This window comes from Hemibagrus wyckioides, linkage group LG23, assembly GCF_019097595.1.
Source record: "Hemibagrus wyckioides isolate EC202008001 linkage group LG23, SWU_Hwy_1.0, whole genome shotgun sequence".
NCBI classification, from domain to species: Eukaryota; Metazoa; Chordata; class Actinopteri; order Siluriformes; family Bagridae; genus Hemibagrus; species Hemibagrus wyckioides.
Genome location: NC_080732.1, coordinates 6,063,144 through 6,082,353, shown reverse-complemented (window position 1 = coordinate 6,082,353; position 19,210 = coordinate 6,063,144). Strand labels below are relative to the sequence as shown.

The 19,210-nt window shown below is 41.1% G+C and overlaps 1 protein-coding gene across 4 annotated transcripts in view; it reads right to left on the bottom strand.

The window, feature by feature from the left end:
- Positions 1 to 19,210, bottom strand: part of ncoa2 (nuclear receptor coactivator 2) — a 70,430-nt gene that overhangs the window by 48,183 nt on the left and 3,037 nt on the right. The window contains exons 1-2 of one of the 4 annotated variants that reach the window (XM_058375841.1): positions 18,830 to 18,850; positions 6,106 to 6,181 (exon numbers count right to left, since the gene is read on the bottom strand). The gene's annotated coding sequence lies outside the window, so the exon portion shown is untranslated. Of the gene's footprint in view, positions 1 to 6,105; positions 6,182 to 8,455; positions 8,487 to 18,129; positions 18,263 to 18,829; positions 18,851 to 19,210 lie in introns of those variants that run through there. The other 3 variants (XM_058375838.1, XM_058375839.1, XM_058375837.1) reach the window with 3 other exon arrangements.

The following is a 19,210-nucleotide window of genomic DNA, read 5'->3' as shown; positions in this document are numbered from 1 at the left end:
AGAAAGAAAGAAAGAAAGAAAGAAAGAAAGAAAAACTACAAGGCAAACTGAGATAGATAGATAGATAGATAGATAGATAGATAGATAGATAGATAGATAGATAGATAGATAGATAGATAGATAGATAGATAGATAGATAGATAGATAGATCGATCTAGAATTTCTTCCCTGTCAGTCACAGACATTATCCAATCACGTGTGTGTAAGAGGGTAGCCGCTCCTCCGAGTCTGCTCCCCCGCATGATCATGTGACCGTATATTCATTCGCTGGTTATGACGTTATTATTAATTATTGCATTATTTATTCTTTATTATTAATACTACATTACTTCAGCTACCATTTTAAGCCTCGTCAGTTTGGTTTCCAGGCAACCGGAACAGGACGGTTTCTCATTTCTTTCGACGCCGCCTCCTTTTTATCCTTTCCTCATTTCTTAGCTTCTTCCTCCAAGGAAGCAAGAAAAGCAAACCAGGACAGGATGAATCAAGGACAAAGGTATTTTGTAAACCGTTATTGCTGTGTGTATGCCACACACTTTCATTCTAAACTTCATTTTAAACACAATTCTAAAGCCCAATATAGTATAATCGGACCTGAGATCTCGATATATATTAATATATTTATTATATTAATAATATATATTTAATATATATAATTAAAATATTTGTATATTAAGCAACCAAAAGAGGGACAGAAAGAAAGAAAGACCACAAAATCTCCCAGATAGAAAGACAGAAGGCTTTATTAGTCGCTCGGTTGACTAAATGAATGGACGACAAATGTGCAAGGAATGAGTGTTTCAATCACCCATTCTTTTGCTGAGTGGAGAGAGAGAGAAAGAGAGAGAAAGAGAGAGAGAGAGAAAGAGAGAGGGAGGCAGAAACGAAGAGAAATGGCATGTAGGAGGTGGATCGAGAAAATGACAGGGAGTGGCTAAAAAACAGTCTGCAATGAGAGAGCAGATGAGAGGAAAGAGGGAGGGAAGAGAAGAACAAGGCACCATCTCATCCTAAATCATAGGCCTGAAATCAGAGAGAGAGAGAGAGAGAGAGAGAGAGAGAGAGAGGCTAAGTAAATGAGAGCGCTCTTTAGTGAGATGAGAACCAAGAGACTCAGTCTGAAGGAGAAAGTGTGAATAATGAAAATAAGCGAGAGACAATAAGAGACGGAAAGAAAAATAATAAAACTCAGCCCCGCTCATCCACTCAGGAGCTCGTTCTGCCATCACTCCGTCGCTCTAAACGATCTCCGAAATGATCCATTTCCGGGAAGCTGATCATGTTCATAAATCTTTAACACAGAGGGCCACTTCAGAGGGCCACTGGGAGATCATACACACATTCAAAAATGACCAGAGAGAGAGAAAGAGAGAGAGAGAGAGAGAGAGAGAGAAAGGTCTGCTTCCATTCATTCCAAACAGAAGCTTTCTCACCAACTTAATAAACAAATAAATTCTGGATATTTAGATAAAAAAAATGGAAAAAAGACAGAAAGTATGAAGGAATAAAGGCAGCCCATTTCTTAACAAATGGCATGAGAAAACAGACACAGAGCAGTTTGTGTATGAATACACAATACATCCATCCATTTTCTGTAGCCTACACAAGGTCACGAGGAACCAGGGGTCCATCCCAGGGGACTCGGGGCACAACGTGGGGTGCCAACACGTCACAGGGCACGATCACACACACTCATTCATACACTACAGATCATTTAGAGATGCCAATCAGCCTACGGCATGGATTCGGGCTAGGGGAGGAGAACACGCATAACTTCACTCATACAAGGCAGAGGCATGATTCGAACCCCCAACCATGGAGGTATAAGCCAAACATGATAACCACCTAAGCCTAGCACTAAGGCTCCCACAGAAGCAGACTACTGGGCTTTTTAAATGGCTACCATATTTGGTCATTTGGGGGAGGGGCGTTTCATTATGCAAATGAGCAGTGAGGTTTAGACAGTAAAGGGTCTTACAGCTGTGTGATACATGCCAACTTCCTTGTGTGTACTTCCTGTTCTTTCAAAACTTGCCTAATGGACTAGCACAAGTATATCTGTATCGCATGCTATTATCCTGGCAACGTGGTGGCGATGGCTGCCTCTGAACTGCATCTCAATCTGTTACAGGTTCTTCTTCTTTTCCCTTCAGGGGTCGCCACAGCGAATCATCTCTCTCCACCTATCCCTATCTTCTGCATCCTCAACACTTACACCCACTAGCTTCATATCCTCATTTATTCCATCCATATACCTCCTCTTTGGCCTTCCTCTTTGCCTCCTGCCTGGCAGCTCTATGTCCAACATTCTCCTACCAATATACTCACTCTCCCTCCTCTGAACATGTCCAAACCATCTTAATCTGGCCTCCCTAACTTTGTCCCCCAAACGTCCAACATGAGCCGTCCCTCTGATGTACTTGTTCCAACCGTGTCACTCCCAAAGAGAACCTCAACATCTTCAGCTCTGCTACCCCCAGCTCTGACTCCTGTCTCTTCCTCAGTGACACTGCCTCTAAACCATACAGCACGGCCGGTCTCACTACTGCCTCGTACACCTTCTCCTTGATTCTCGCCGATATTTCTCTATCACAAGATCTAATCACTAATAAAAATCGAATGGAGTGAAATGTCTAAATAAAGAAGAATTCTATCCTAACGAAAGAAAAAAGTCTCAATCCTTTCAGGATGTTTTCTCTGATATCCAACCCAGATGATTCGACTGAATTGATTTCAACTGAACTGAATTGAAATGTCGATTAGTTTTTGTTTTAATTTTCCTTCCCTGATTGTAAGCAGGCCTTGATTCTCCACAGCTGGAATCCTCAGTGTACAGTACTTTTGTTCAAGATCGTCGTTCCCAAACACTAAACACGTCTCGGCTGATCGATTCCATGTGGAGGAAATCGAAGAGCAGATGATATTATTCTAAACCATTCTTTTAAGAAGGCGTGAAGATTGAAACGAGCAGCTGGTCACTGTAACTTAAACGTTTTCTCTGGTCAAAACCTGGGTTTCTTAGTCACTCTGTTGGTGGTGTACCCACACGCAGGATAACCCACTATAAACACCACACATGTCAGATGTTTGCCTGCTGATGAATCACACATTTGGTGTTGGACAAACTTGAAAGGCGACATAAGGCATTTTAATGCAAGCTGTATTCATCATCATTAATTTGTTCACGCGTCAGATGTGTGAGTCAGAATCTGACACGAATCATTAGTCAGTTTTATGAAGGAGTTGTGCCTGCATTAAGTGAGGGTTGTTGTTTTGTTTTTCTGAAAACTGAAACTCAACATTTGTGAAGCATGTAGTTTAGCTACCTAGTAGCTTGAGTTAGCACCGAACATAAGCCACGTCTCGGCTGATCAGCTGTGAATGTCCTGCCTTGGTGCTTTCCTGTCTCGTAAGTCGCTCTATCGTTAGGCAGAGCGTCATGAAGATATCTGTAAGTAACCTGTAACAGATTGAGATATATCGAGATCTCCCTCCTCTGATGGTTTGGACATGTTCAGAGGAGGGAGAGTGAGTATATTGGTAGGAGAATGTTGGACATGGAGCTGCCAGGCAGGAGGCAAAGAGGAAGGCCAAAGAGGAGGTATATGGATGGAATAAATGAGGATATGAAGCTAGTGGGTGCAAGTGTTGAGGATGCAGAAGACAGGGATAGGTGGAGAGAGATGATTCGCTGTGGTGCAGTTTTTCGAGCGACTAAGCGGCAGTAGAAGTTAAAGAATGCTGACAGCTAGGGAACGGTGGGAATTGAAAACAATGAAACGTGGACTATTTAGCAAAAATGATTCATTTGGGTGGAAAGTTATATGTCCAGCAGCCACAACAATGCTTACAGAGTTGCCGTGACAACTGGCCCCTGGCTAGGGGCGTGTCCTAATCCACACACCACATCACAACACTATCCCATATTTTATTATCTATTTTCTTACTTCTATGAGTAATTGAAGTTTGAGATTTTGTATGCAGCCGAGAAGAATGTTAAATACACACTTCCTAACATTCCCACTTTAACACACATTTTTTTTGGGTCTATACTACAGTGTTTTGGTTGCATATGAAATGATAGTAAGACGAGAGGGACGAGAGAAAGACAAGTGCACGAGAAGAAACGAAGAGAGAGGAAAAGAAAGACGACGAGGAGCTTAAAGAGGAGCTTATCCTCCAAGTCATCTGCTCCTAATGACAGCTGACGAACTGGCCATGCAAATCTCATGTGAGCATCTCGAGCTGCTCCTCCCCCAACTAACAGACGTACACACACACACACACACACACACACACACACACACGCAAGCTATGCTTACACTTACACCTAACTCAGTAACCAAAAGGAAAGGTTTTGGCTCATGGTTTTAAGATAAAAGCTGCATTTTTTATATATATTTAATTTGTGAGGACCAAAAAAAAGGACGAAATGACCCCACAAAGGGTTAAAACATGCCCACACACACTTACAGCTCACACATGCAGCGCACAGCCAGCACGTGAAAATTCCTCCGGCTTCTGACACTGTGCTCAGAACAAGAGGCCAGGGTTGCCAGATCCTGAGTAGAGAATTATAGCTCATCAAATCTGAGACCCTAAAACACTAGTCCAATAACATTTTGAATAAAACTCAAAATGTTCACATCTACATTGTCCCAGGTTCAACAACGTTAACCTTAACAAATGTGATATCTACTCTGATATCTACAGGCTGTAGTAAAATAAACAGCCCTTTCACCAAGTCTTGTATTATTACAGACATTGCCATAAATAAATGAACGAGTACACAGTAATGTGTGAATTCTAAAGTTTTTCTTTTTTTAATGTAGAGATAGAAATAATCATATAGAATTTATGGACAATGCACAAATGTACACCAACAGACAAAAAAAATCATTAACCAGCAACACCCATTCAAAAGTAACCCAATTCTGAGGAAAAACAGCTGACCTGGCAACAATGTGAGAGGCTCCTCAGTCATGTGACCCATGAGAGCAAAGGCAGAAAAAGGCAGAGCAGGTGGCACACACACACACACACACTCACTCTCTCTCTCTCTCTCTCTCTCTCTCTCTCTCTCTCTCTCTCTCTCTCACTCACTCTCTCACTCACTCTCTCTCTCTCTCACACACACACACACACGCTCTCTCTCTCTCTCTCTCTCTCTCACACACACACACACACACACACACACACATATGTTCGCTCTCTCTCTGTCTCTCTCTCTCTCTCTGTCTCTCTCTCTCTCTCTGTCTCTCTCTCTCTCACACACTCACACTCACACACACACTCACACACACACACACACACACACATGCATGCATGCATGGTCTGTCCTCAATGGCAAAAGTGCAACCAAACAAACAAGAGCCTAGAGGCCACAGATAGGAAAATGCTTCTTGTTGCTAACTGATAAAAGGCAAGCGATTATAACCGCAGATACAATATGAGCATGAGAGCTGAGGTGTAAACAAGAAAGAGTTCCTCTTTCGCTGCACGAGCCCGGTTTAACAGGAAACAGCGTCACAACTCCGCAGAAACCGCGCCAGCTCTCACTTTCATTCATCTCTTATTTTAACACCAAATCCTTTTTACCAAACTGCCTTTCAAAAACAAGACACTCTTCCAGCCAGAAAAGAGCTAAAATTAGCCAAAGCAGGTATGGTGTGGGGAATATGGCTAAATGACAGGACCATGAAAAAACCCATGTACTTCATTGAAAGCAGTTAACCACCTAGCTAGCTATTTATATACAGCTTGTTTAGCTGTAACCAAGACAACTCCAAATACTAAAACAGCTAGTAACGTTTTATCTAGCTAGCTTAGACTTTTTAACACGTCGCCTGTCCTGAAATGTTTTCACAAATGTTTTGAATGTTTCAGATTCCTATTAAATATGTTAGCAAGCTTTAAACCAATAGCGCTACCAAAAGACTAGTTAATCTCTATATTAATAATAACTACAGCTCACTAGTTCAAGACTTTTTCAAGGCATTTTAGGGAAACAGCTAGCATGAACAATGTCTCAGTCACCAGACAAGTAAAGCAAAACATTGATAACTTAACCGTTCCAAAATGATGCAATTTTTTATTAAATCTTACCTCAGTTTCAGTCCACACACACACTCAGGCCATTCCTGCAGCGGCGGGAATCTATAGGCATCGTCAGCTTCACTTTCTGCGTACAAAAAGAACAGATATTATTACAATAAATAACGATAACCATGTGTTAGAGTGTCTACATTAGCGTGATAACTTAAACTGCTAGCTGAGGAGCTTGTTTTTTTGCTTTTATTTTATTTCAGTAGCAAAACTGGCTAGCTTCTTAGCTCTATAGACATTAGCGCAATTCTCTGCTGGTTGTAATTGTGCGTACATTACAGAAATAACAGACACGTTGCTACCTGAGTAGCCTGTTGTCATTTGAGTAGCTAAATGTAAATAGCTGGCTAGCTTCTTAGCTCTATATGCATTGTCAACTTCTCACTATCTGTGTAGAAAAATAAAAATAAAAGAAAGACATTATAACAATATACAATTTTTAACCACTAGTTTATGTACATTACAGCAATAAGATAAGCGCCGCTAGCTGAGTAGCTTAATTGTAATAGCTGGCTAGCTTCTTAGTTCTATTTGCATCGTTTGCTTCATGCCTGTGTAAACAAAGGCAGACATTATGACAATAATTAATTGTAACCATATGTTGGAGTGTGAAAACGTAAAGATAGCTAGCTGAGCAGCTAAACCTAAATTGCTAAATAGCCGGCTAGCTTCTTAGCTCTCTATCAACACACTGAAATCTTTACAGAAAACCATATTAAATAAATCAGGGTTACACAGAGAAGCATCACTGCATCACTTTTTGAGGCAATTTAAACATGATAAACAACAGAAATGCTAAGTATAAGAGTTCCTGTAGCTAGCATGCACAAGAACGTTCACAATCTTTGAAGACTGCCTTAGTAGGTGTTTCGAGCAGGGATAAAGTCTGTCCCATTCAGAAGACAAGCTCAAGAACAACTCGCTTCTAACGACGTCCTTGAATCAGAAAGTGTTATATCCCGACATGTTTGGTATGAGAATGTAACGTACACCGATCTGGCATAACATTATGAGCACTGAATAACACTGATGATCTCCTCATCATGGCACCTGTTAGTGGGTGGGATATATTAGGCAGCAAGTGAACATTTTGTCCTCAAAGTTGATGTGTTAGAAGCAGGAAAAATGGACAAGCGTAAGGATTTGAGCGAGTTTGATGAAGGGCCGAATTGTGATAGCTAGATGACTGGATCAGAGCATCTCCAAAACTGCAGCTCTTGTGGGGTGTTCCCGGTCTGCAGTGGTCAGTATCTATCAAAAGTGGTCCAAGAAAGGAACAGTGGTGAACCGGCGACAGGGTCATGGGCAGCCAAGGCTCATTGATGCACGTGTGGAGCGAAGGCTGACCCGTGTGATCCGATCCAACAGACGAGTTACTGTTGCTCAGATTGCTGAAGAGGAAGGTAATGCTGGTTCTGATTAGAAAGGTGTCAGAATACACAGTGCATAACGGGTCAGGGCTGTTTTGGCAGCGAAAGGGGGACCAACACAATATTAGGCAGGTGGTCATAATGTTATGCCTGGTCGGTGTACAGACTGCACTGTATTCAGCTAATTATCTTTACATACACTGCGCATCATGATATATTCATGCTATATCGACTTGACTCCAGCGAAAGTGATATTCCCACTCAGGCAGCTCGGTGATGTTGCCCTCACGAGAGCTGCATGATATCAGTGTGTATCAGTGAGACAGCTGAGATTTCCCAGACCAGTCAGACAGAGTGCGGTTTAAGCTATTTAAAGACCCCGAGCTGCTTCGGCACTGATCTAGAGTCAGAAACGCCCTGCCTCGCTGAAAGGGCGAGAAAAAACGAGGGAGAGAATCTGGACTTCATCCATCAGGAAGCACCTGAAGCCGGAGGCCTCGTGGTGATTATATAGATCAGCTACTGGTTTATGTCATCTGGCTCGAGAGCGGAATTCTCTAGTGAAAAGGGAAAGGGATATATAAACTTATTACAGATATATATAAATATGGTGTGTGTGTGTGTGATTATAATCCAGAATCTACAAAAATAAAAACAGATTACTGAGACAAATTCTTCAATGGAAGGAAGAAGGGAAGATAGAGAAGTGTGTGTGTGTGTTAAGTGGTTAAGTTTGGAGAACGATGCTTGCCTAAAGTAACGTGTCTCATTTTCATGCAAAATGAGAACAAGTGTGACGGTTTTCAATTCTGAATATTGATCAGTTACAGGACGTCAAACCCGCACCGAGAGATTGCACTGATTTATTTGAGGCTCTGAAATCCCACCATAAATGCTCAAAAATACTGAATACAATACCGACTAAACTTTGTGTGATTTACGACCCACAGCGGCTGAACATTTTCTGGATGAAGACGTACCTGTTAAAGGCGCCGTTAGATTGCCGACTCAGGAATACGATGATTTTTTTTAATTCAATATGGCTTTAAAATTTCATTTGGGAGAAGGCTTAAAATGTAGTTGCGTTGGTTTACATCACCTACATTGTGTCCTAAATGGAAGACTGTTAAACACACACACACACACACACACACACACACACAGTGTGTACTGTTTATAAAAACACACACGCAACCTGCAACCCCACAGGCTGAATAAATAAATTATCATGACAGCTATACAGTCCCTCTTTAGTCTTGTATTTGCCAACAAAACAACTTTATTTTTTTGTAATAAATACTTAATCATTATTTTCTTATTAAAAAAAAAAAAACCACGCCCCTACCCCAAGTCAGCCTGTGAAAATGACTGAAATATGATTACTTAATCTACTCACATTTCTAGTGTAATATATTCATTAAGAGTGAATTAAATAAAAACTACAGACTGAAGAAGGCTGTCAATAAAGTGTGAGCTGAAATGCAAAAAAAAAAAAAAAAAAAAACCTCACACACACTCATCCCGGAACAATTACCAGAGAGAACGAGTCCGTCATTAAGTGTGTGGGGGGGAATAAAAAAGATTTTGCAGAGGACCGGGGGGATAATAATCATGCTGATAATCATGCCGAAGCTGGTAACGGATTTAATCGTGTCCTGGACGTCTTCAGGGCCTGTTCGTCCGCCGGGGAGTCGGCTCCGGCTTATTAGATGGTAACATGAAGTACGCCTTTTTAATTACGTTCTGAAAGTAATTAGCAAAAAAGGAGGTTTAAATCATATCTCTCTCTCTCTCTGCTTCCAAAATTAGTTGCAGGGGGGGAAAAAAAAGAAAAGAAAAGAAAAGCAGGAGCACTGAAGCAGTAGCAGGATCATGGATGGGATGACTTCTATTACACTCGGAGCGCCGACCCGAGAGGAGACAAAGCTCTAAATCCTCCACTATCAACAATGAGGCTGTAGGCATGTGCAGATAATCAGTAGGTTACTACAACATTCAACAGATACAATAATATTATCACGGAGGAGGCCACCTAAATAGGAAACACTGTGTGAGAAATCCTGCCCTATTTGGAAGCCAGAGCAGGAAACGAAGGTTTTGAAACGGTGTGACAGAATGCCACAAGATTACTTTTAAGCGCCATATCGGTACATAAGATACAATTTCCACCCCAAATTTAGTCTAGCAGCCTAGTAAAATCCATTCAGATTTGTACCGGAGGTTAAAGTGGCTAAACGTAGAAGGTATCATCACTAAATTACCTCAGCACATGGCAAGATATGCAATGAAATACCTCCTTTTTTGTTTGAATTAGTGACAAATGTGGCTTGAAAAATGATAAAACACAATCCCTAGAAACTTTTTCCACATTGAAACCTGGACCTGAAGCAGATAGACAGATTAAGGAGGGTTTTAAGCCAACAGGTAAACAAGCATCAAAGCATAAAGCTACCACCACCATGCTTCACTGTTCTCAGGGTGATGCATAACATTGGGTTTCCACCAAAGACGATGCTTTATGACCAGAACAAAATCAAATCCATGGTTGCTGAATGTCCATGTCTTTCAGCAACAAACTGCAAATGGGATTTTGATTAGACTCGTTCATGTTTTGTCCGATTTGAGCTATGGGTATCTCCAGCTCTTTCAATTAACCTTGCCCTCTCGGATTATCGCCCTCCTTACCTGGACCTTTGGTGCAATGTTGAGCAATGTTCTTTTCCGTGCTTTAATAATAAATTTAATGGCACTGGGACCTGGGATCGTTTTTTATACCCAAATCTTGATCGGATACCTTTTCAGAACTTTCTCCCAGATTTGTTTTGCTAGCTCCTTGGTCTTCATGCTGTTTGTTTAGGTATGTTCTAGAGCCCTTCCTGACCCAGGTGTAGTAACACTGGGGTCATGTCACACTTTAATCACACACAGATGGACCCAATTTCATTAACTGTGTGAAATCTGATGGTAACTGGTGCAGGAGGACTAATTTAACATCTTTCAAATATGTAAATAATCACTATTTCATACACTGATCACTACTGAAATATGAACACTACTCCCCTACTTTGAATATTACGGACCAACTTATGGCTGGTTGATTCGCGACATATAATCCCAATGACTATAGCTGCGCTGAAGATAAAGAAATGAATCGATGGAGAAAAAAAAGAATGAATGATTTTCCTGATATTACACCGGTTTAATCAAACAGAGGCAAGGTCACACACACTGCAACTGAACTGAATTTGGTTAAACATTGAATGTTACCGCAAAACAGAATCAGCTAATTCCGCTTACAGGAACCCGACATCGGTATCAGCACGAAACCGCCGGCTCTTCATCCAAACACAAACGCCACGAGTTGCCATTTTCATAGATTTGATTAGAAGGAAGCAAAGCACACACAAAACCTTTGTTTCACCCATCAGTCAGTTTGCTGTTTGTTCTGTTGTTTACACATCCTGGAAGTCGAAAAATGACGAGCCTTTGTCTTAACATTGTCAGCATTTGAACCGTAACGGCTGAAATTTTTTAACATGACCCGACAAAATACTTTTCGAAGAACTCAAACCTGAGCAGCTTCCTGTGGATACTGTCCGTTCCTAATGCTAACACGTCAGCTTTTTTTTTTCTCCAGGTCACACTATAAGCCAAATATGTTTCTCAGGTTTGTGCACTTTGAAGAAATTTAGGCAAATAATGTGTAAATGAATGTGTGGAAGCCCGTGTACAGCGTCAGCTCTCTGGATGAGCAGGTGTTACTCTTCTCAGCAGTACAGTAGGATAATAGCTAACCTCGGGCTAAACACACTGCACATGTCCTGTCCTATAATTCTGTTCATTAACGACTTCCACGTGAAAAACACAGCATTCGCACACACCGAGGAACATATTAACAGGTGTGCGGTTGCCACCTGTCTCGTCGCTAACATCTTTCTTGCTGTTTAGCGTATTTATGTATCATTCAGCCAGCTAACGTAGCACCACCTGGAGCTATCCGTCTTCCTTCTAACTGGATATCTGTTTTTTGTCTAGCCCAGAAGTGTAATAAATAACGGAATTAGTAGTGCAATGCGGTGAATTTCAGACGTGTAGAGAAAGCCGAATCAGACTGCAACCTGAAGAGCCCGAGAGATATCGGCGGTGGGTGGAGTTTTCTGACGCTGAGATTAGCCAGACGCTAAAATGCACGGCTTGAGGCGATACCGTTCGAAACAATCTGCTGTCTGCATGAAAGGCAGCATGTGTTGATTACTGGGTGGGTCACCTGCCGTAGTTAATGCTAGGGGAAAACACTGGTATCACCTCTCTTCATAATGTGTGGGTGTAAAAATGGTGACGGTGATGAATCTTTACGCCGGGTTAAATATGCGTTTTGTCGGATGTTTTACTGAAGCGTATTCGTCTATAGTGCAGCCGTTGATGTAACTTTCTGAAAATCCGTTTTCTAAAATTACAAAATATTATAAAATAATAACTAAATCCACCTGAGCTTTAAATATAACAGTATAGCTGATCTGAGGCTTTTATGCTACTTTTGAAACAGTCTATCAAACTGATAGATAGATAGATAGATAGATAGATAGATAGATAGATAGATAGATAGATAGATAGATAGATAGATAGATAGATAGATAGATAGAAAGATAGATAGATAGATAGATAGATAGATAGATAGATAGATAGATAGATAGATAGATAGATAGATAGATAGAGTTTGACATCTATAAGTGTAGACTCATACTCTACTTCCTCTTGCCTCAGGATACAACTCTCTCACACCCTCTTTCTCTCTCTCTCTCTCTCTCTCTCTCTAGTGTTTAGTTTCATTTTGGTGCAGAAGTAGCTTTTCTGCAAGTGACACTTGCCCCCCCCCCTCTCCCTTATACCACTCATCCTCTTCCTTCTCGTTCTTGCTCAAGCCCAAATCGACAGTTTGGCCTCATGCCACATCCACGAAGGACAAACACACTGAGTGAGCTCAGGCTTCTTCGGCATGTTAAAAAGTGCTTGTTTTTTATCTTTACACATCAGGGATGTGTGAAGAGCTAAAAGCTGTGAGGGGAAACGTTTCCTTACTCACCGTGTGTGAGCATTAGGTTTATGTTATCATCACAATACTGGTTTAAATGGTGTGTTTAAACTGTAGCTAACTCTCATTGGACAGTGGACTTGACTTGTAAAATCCAGGATTTGGCTTGAATACGAACACAGCTAAGCTTTTTGAAATGAGTTAGCTAACTAACTAGCACTAGCCAAGCATGCGGCCACACACACACACACACCGCCTGAGAGACTGAACTCCATACACAACAAGGAAAACTTTCGCTACGAGACTGCAAGCTAACTCACTTGTATAAACATATTCCTCTCACAGTTTTATTCTTTCCTCATTCTGGCTAGCAGATGGCACAGACTTTCACTTTATCTCAGTTGCTACTTCTGTATGGAAACAAGGAATGACAGCATGTACCAGCTAATTGATAATGCCATCATTGTGCACCCTGAACATCACAATATATTTTGTGTAACGGATAATTGGCCCACACAGACATTAGAGGATTAGCAGCGCTGCTTATTCTCCTGGAGCTCACGTAATGAGACGAGACAGACAGAAGGAACGAGTTTAGTGAGAGGAAAGCTGGGTATATTACACTCATGTGAGAGTGCGTGTCATCACCCTGCTGGTGCACAACACGACCGTGAAATTGCATTACAATTACATCACAACATCCAGCTGTTAAACACCGTCATTATCCAAAAGTAGCTCTTTGGCCGCTGGTTTTCTAAAATAAACCATAATTTCACAGTGTATCTCCAGGCCATTTACTGAAATATGACATCAGGAACAAAAATAAAGAGAAAATACTGGCCCAGAAAGACTAAGCACACATTACTGACAGTTAGAAGTATAATAGCCGTCTTGCTCAGCAGTAGGACAAACGAAATAAGGAAAAAAAACCTCTTTTAAAGGTCACAAGACGTTAGATTTGATTAGACAGCACCAAGTCTGACACACAACATTAGTATAATATTTTCCCTCACGTTTCTGAGCTCTCAATCAAATTTTTCGAGTCGCATTACATCTTAAACGACCACCATGCTAGATAAGCTAGCTAGACTAGTTCACGAGCTAATAATAATAATAATAATAATAATAATAATAATAAATGTGTTGGGTTTAACTAGCCTTAGCTATCGTTATTAAACTACTATATTTTTGTAATTAAAAGCAATTTACAAACAAATTTTATGCTAAGCACAGTGTAGCACTGGCTAGCCATAAGGTCACATGATCAACTTTGCTGATTAAATCTAACTTAACAGCCATAACTTCAGAACATTTTCCAGCTGTTGGTGTCTGAGGTGTAAAAGGGCACTGGTGGCTCAGTGGTTTCTCGCCTACCATGCGGTTCGATTCCCAGCCAGTGCCCAAACCCCAGCCACTGGAAGCAGTACCGGTCCCAAGCCCGGACAATAATGGGAGGGTTGCGTCAGGAAGGGCATCCGGCGTAAAACCTGTGCCAAGTTGTTGCGCGACCAGTTGGTCCGCTGCGGTGCCGCCTCATGCACGTAGGGAGCAGCCGAAAGAACAACAACAAAGGTGTCTGAGGTGTAAAGTTGTGCGGAGGATATGGAAATGTGATGGTAAGCATTCTGAAGAAATTATGGCCTTGTGGGTACACGAATCTTCAGAACAGTCTTTACAAAGTCTCTCAAGATCCTCATTTATGTTCGATCCCTACTTAGCATTCAAGTTACAACTTGTTATTTCCCCATGTACACATACTATAAAAGCCATCAACTTCACATTTTAACCTCTCAACTCCCAGGTCAATCAACATGGCCTCTGTGAACAGTGTAAAGTAAAAGTTCCCTCCTTTGAAATTAGCTTAGAGCGGTGTTAGCTTTCGATCCGTTAGTATACAAACACTGTACTCGGTTGAATGAATAAAATTCACCGTACTAATCAGTGTTTGGGGAAGGTAAATCATCCACATTAGAGTGATCACTAAGGTTAGCTGGCTAGCATGTTGCTAACACTACTTGCTTTAGTCAGCTGTTGTTCCTGCTGCAATTTCAGTCCAAACTGTTGCCTGAATGTTTGAAGTTGACTAACGTAGAAAGGTACCAGTAGCCTCTTAAGCCTTTAACTGTAATACTGCAGCGAAAGTAGCTTTCAATGAGCTTTACATGATCTTACAGAGCAAGCAAATGACATGCTTTTGTTGAGGCGTCCATTTTGTTTTTCTACTTTGCACATCAAACTTGCAAATGACCTACAAGCTACCACAAACACAGCAATTGTGTCATCCCTTGTCAGTGTAATACCTGCTTATTTAGTATTATATTTTTTTTTATTTATTTACATAGCAACCAACTATTTAATGCCTTGCTATGCAAAGCAATTAGCCAGTTAACTGTTTAGTTAGTTTACACCAACAACAGACCACATCGCAAAACTAGATGGCTAGCAAGTTAACAAGAGATTGTTATTGATGATTCCAAAATTACTTTTGTGTGGCATTTTGTATGTATAACAGCTAAATTTAGCTAATACAACACTGTGAACAACAAGGCCATTTCACCTGTTTTGGCATTTTTAATAAGCCAGATTTCACAACTTTTTTACAAATGGCATAATTTATCCAGAAAAAGCAGAATAAAAAACAAACAACAGTGAACCACAACCTAAACCACATGGTCCCTGTGCAATTATATTGCCTGCCCTTTACCAAATCTAAGCAAGTTTCAATGATACCGAAACTAAAATGTCACTTATGAGCTATATTTACCTACGCAGTATGCCGTGTTCATCTATAAAATTCATATATTAGTCAAGTGAGGCAGAATTCAGTCCAAGTATATAGCTGGTGGTTAATGTCTCTGCCCAAGAGTCTGACAGTGGCAGAGATCTGAACCCACAGCCTTCTATTCCCTACACAAATCCTTAACCACTGAGCTATCTCTGCTTCCAAGATGTAGCTGAAGGGAAGTCTGAAGGCCATAGAAACCTGGGGTTTGAGTGCTTGTTTTATGGAGATCTATAAGTGTGTGTAAGCTCTTGGCCTCGGTTTGACCTCATATTAAGTGTACAGCCTCACGTTCGGCCGCTTTTATGGAGTGAAAGAGAAGCAACGCCGACATAATGGAGGATCAACCTCAAGTTCAACTCGCGGTCCACCTCAGCTTCACCTGCCTCAGCATCATCGTCTACGACAGCTTGGAATTTCCTTGAATATCAGTCTCCTGGCCTGGTGCCCAACTTGGTTCGACCACTGAAACCAATAGACTGCACTTTAAAAGCATCATGACCCAGTAAAGCAGTAGGCACGCAGCCCAGAGTGGCTAGTCCTCTCCGAAAGGACTGATCGATTGGGGTGAACCTTGCGAACTTTACATCCAAGAATAAAGCTAATAATGCAAACAGCTGGAATGTTCATATGCTGTGACAGCTGTCCAGCGTTAAGTTGGCTTCTTTGCCAAATGAGTGGCACTTTAATTTGAGCCCCATAATTTTTGAAGCATCCATATTAACACTGATTATCAGGAAACATTGTGTAACCGGTTGTTGGCACATGTCTAAGTGAGGTGTCTCTGGGGCGGAGGGAGGAAACCTTGGCAGGAGTAACGGCAGAATAAAATGTCCAAGGGTTACTGGCTTCCTAAAATGGTTCTACGTGGAACCATATCCGACGGAAAAACAGAAGGTATTACACAGAACCTTCAGGGCTTGCCTGAAAAAAGAAACCTGTCAATCACAGCAACACTAGACAAATGTGGTTGCCGGTGAGCTCATGTTTCCGGAAGAGGGTAAACAGCACTTTCCTCAGAGTGTGTTGCCCTGTAATGCAGCATGGGCAGCAGTTTGAAAAGATATGATGACTGGCTTCGAGCATCTATAAGGAAGTTAGCCTTCCCGAATAGTAGCCGCCATGTGATAAGCAAGAACTAGCTAGTGGAGGGTAAACTAGGAGAAAATGTGGGTAGTTTTATTTATTTATTTATTTTTAAATCCTTATAGCAAAGACATTTAACTACAATTTAACCACACTTTTAGATTCTAGGAAACAACAACCACCACCACTGAAAGCACAGTATCTAGCTAGCAAGCTGGAGAAGTAGCAAATGCAACAAGTCTGTGGTGCCTCATCAGTGCTAATTTACCAGCTTTAATAATGTCATTTCCTATTTCCTAATGGGTCTTACTTAGCAAAATTTCAGACTAAAATTTTATTATAGCAATAACAGCAGACAACAGTGTGAAGAATTAGATAGCGAGCAGTGTTGGCAACAAGTTAGCTGTGCAACAATACAGATGTTGATGATCATTCTTTCAAAATATGATTAGTATGGTCAGTGTTATCAATTTAACCGAGTACTGTATCTGTATATTAAAGCTAGAAACTCATTTCAAGAATAAAGGCGGAGGATTTGAGCGGTCAGTTTGATCTGATGCCACACTTTCAGTAGCTTTAACCAAATAAATCACAAGTTTCATCTAGAATGCAGCAGAAGCCACAAGCAACAATTCTTCCACTATGCAATGGTCTGTTTCAGTTGCAATATACAAGGGCCATACAAAAGACTAGTCTATGGACAGAAAAAATGGTTTAAAATGTTGTGATAGGATACAATACATTATTATATTATATAACCGGCTTTGCTCAACGAATTCAGTCTTAGAACCGAAACTATTCCCCTCCAGTTCCTTTTACCCAGGACTTATGAAGCTTCTTGACTTTTGCCCTACGTGAAAAGTAGGAACCTAGAAAGCTCAAACTCTTTCGGCAGAGACGTGTCTATATAAAGTTACAGAAGTTACCTGTAAAGGTGTTGAAATTGTATTGGTTATATAAACGGGTCAAATTTATTGAACTAGGTCACTGAATATCCGTTGCAGTCTTAAGCTCATCGTTGACCAGTAAAACCCTTCAGGGCTTCGGAGATCCGCTGGAGTCGAAGAAACTGTATTACAGCTGAATGTGAGCAGCAATGTAATGTAGCAGACCTGCTTTCCTCCATGCCCTTTGCACCCAGTGTAATCTGAGCCATTAGTAAAAATCCCTGCACAGGCAAGGCACACAAACAGCAACAGGCACTCTAACACACACACACATTCTAACACACACAGAATTCTCACATCCATCCCAGCTAATGAAGGCAGACAAGAAGGTCGTCATTTCCCTGCTTTCCCCTAATTAGGCCTGTTCACCATAATTCACTTACAACCCAATAAAGCACATTAGGGCTGCAACTGGAGTCTATGCTGAAACTGCAACACTGAGGCTGCACTACACTTTATAATACTGTAATCATGTTTTGGCATATTTGCTTAATGTTTGCTAGCACTGTTGTCTTAATAGACGTGTGCCTTTTAGTTATATATCGTTTCTTGAAATACTACACTGTTATTGGGAGGAGGCTGCCTAAGCAGGCAGAATTTGTTCTCTCACAATAAAAGACAGCTGTCTCCATAGGGCCTTTATATTTGACCAAACCGAAATCTCACATAAACAAGGCACACAAAAATGTCCTAGGTTTTTTTGTATACTAATTAACAGTAATAAACAGATTATTTCATAGTAATAGTAACACCCTAATATAACCGCAAACTGTGATATTGCTATACTTGAAAGATACCGGAGCTTACCTTTACTTCATGCATTTTTAATTCATAAACAATCCAGACGTCAAATGTCTGCAAAGTCCAAACAAAAAATTGTAAAAATGGATTCAAACTGTCTGGGGAAAAAAAAAAAAGAAACCCGTGACCAGAGAAGCGACGCGAAGCTGGTTACAGGTTCTTATGAAGCGAGGGCAAAGTTTTAAAGCGAACGAAGAGGGTCAAAGGTCAACGGCTTCGGGAATGAAATCATGACTTTCACGCCACAGTGTTTGTGTGAACTGACAGTTCCCGTCCCACCGGACCGCTCACCATGTGACCGGGAAAGCCCTGAGAGGATTTGCGGCATTTAGATTTCCCCGTGCAGAACGGGACAAAGCCACTGATATTTACCAGCTCTGGAGAGGCTAAAGTTGCTCTTTTTTTTTTTTTTACACACAAACAAACAAACACTTTTAATAATACTGTAGTATTTGAAACGTTGTTATTGAGTAAACTGTACGCTCCTCCCAAAGTGTTTCACATTATCACGCTGTCTAGTGGGTTCCTAGGAAGTTTGCTCTTGAAATAAGATATCGAAATGGAGGATGTAGATGATTTCAGAAGCCGAAGTACATTTCTGTTTCAACAGAGGGTTAGAAAAGAGCGTGAAAAGTGTATGGTATTGGGGCTACAACGTTGAGTTTAAAGCAAATAAAAATAGATAGCCATCTCAACAAGTACTCACCAGCTGCTACATTTGGATAACTGAGAAAGAACTTCACACACACAGAGAGAGAGAGAGAGAACCCTGGCTCTACAGAAGACCCACAAAGGCCTCACAGCTGACTGTAGTCAGCACATTCCTTTGTGCAACAACAACCGGCAACACAACCTGCTCTGTATCGACCTCACCAATGTGACTAAGCATTTTAGCAACACGGAGGTCTAGAACAGGAAAAAAATACTAAAAGCTGCTTCTTCGGTCATTTTCTTCCCTTTGCACCCCCCCCCCCATACACACATACTAAAACATCAGCAATTCTATCACACTTGTGCGCTTTCATAAATGACGATCTCTTGGTTTCAAACAAAGCTGAGGCCCAAACACAGCTGTGCTTTGCGAACA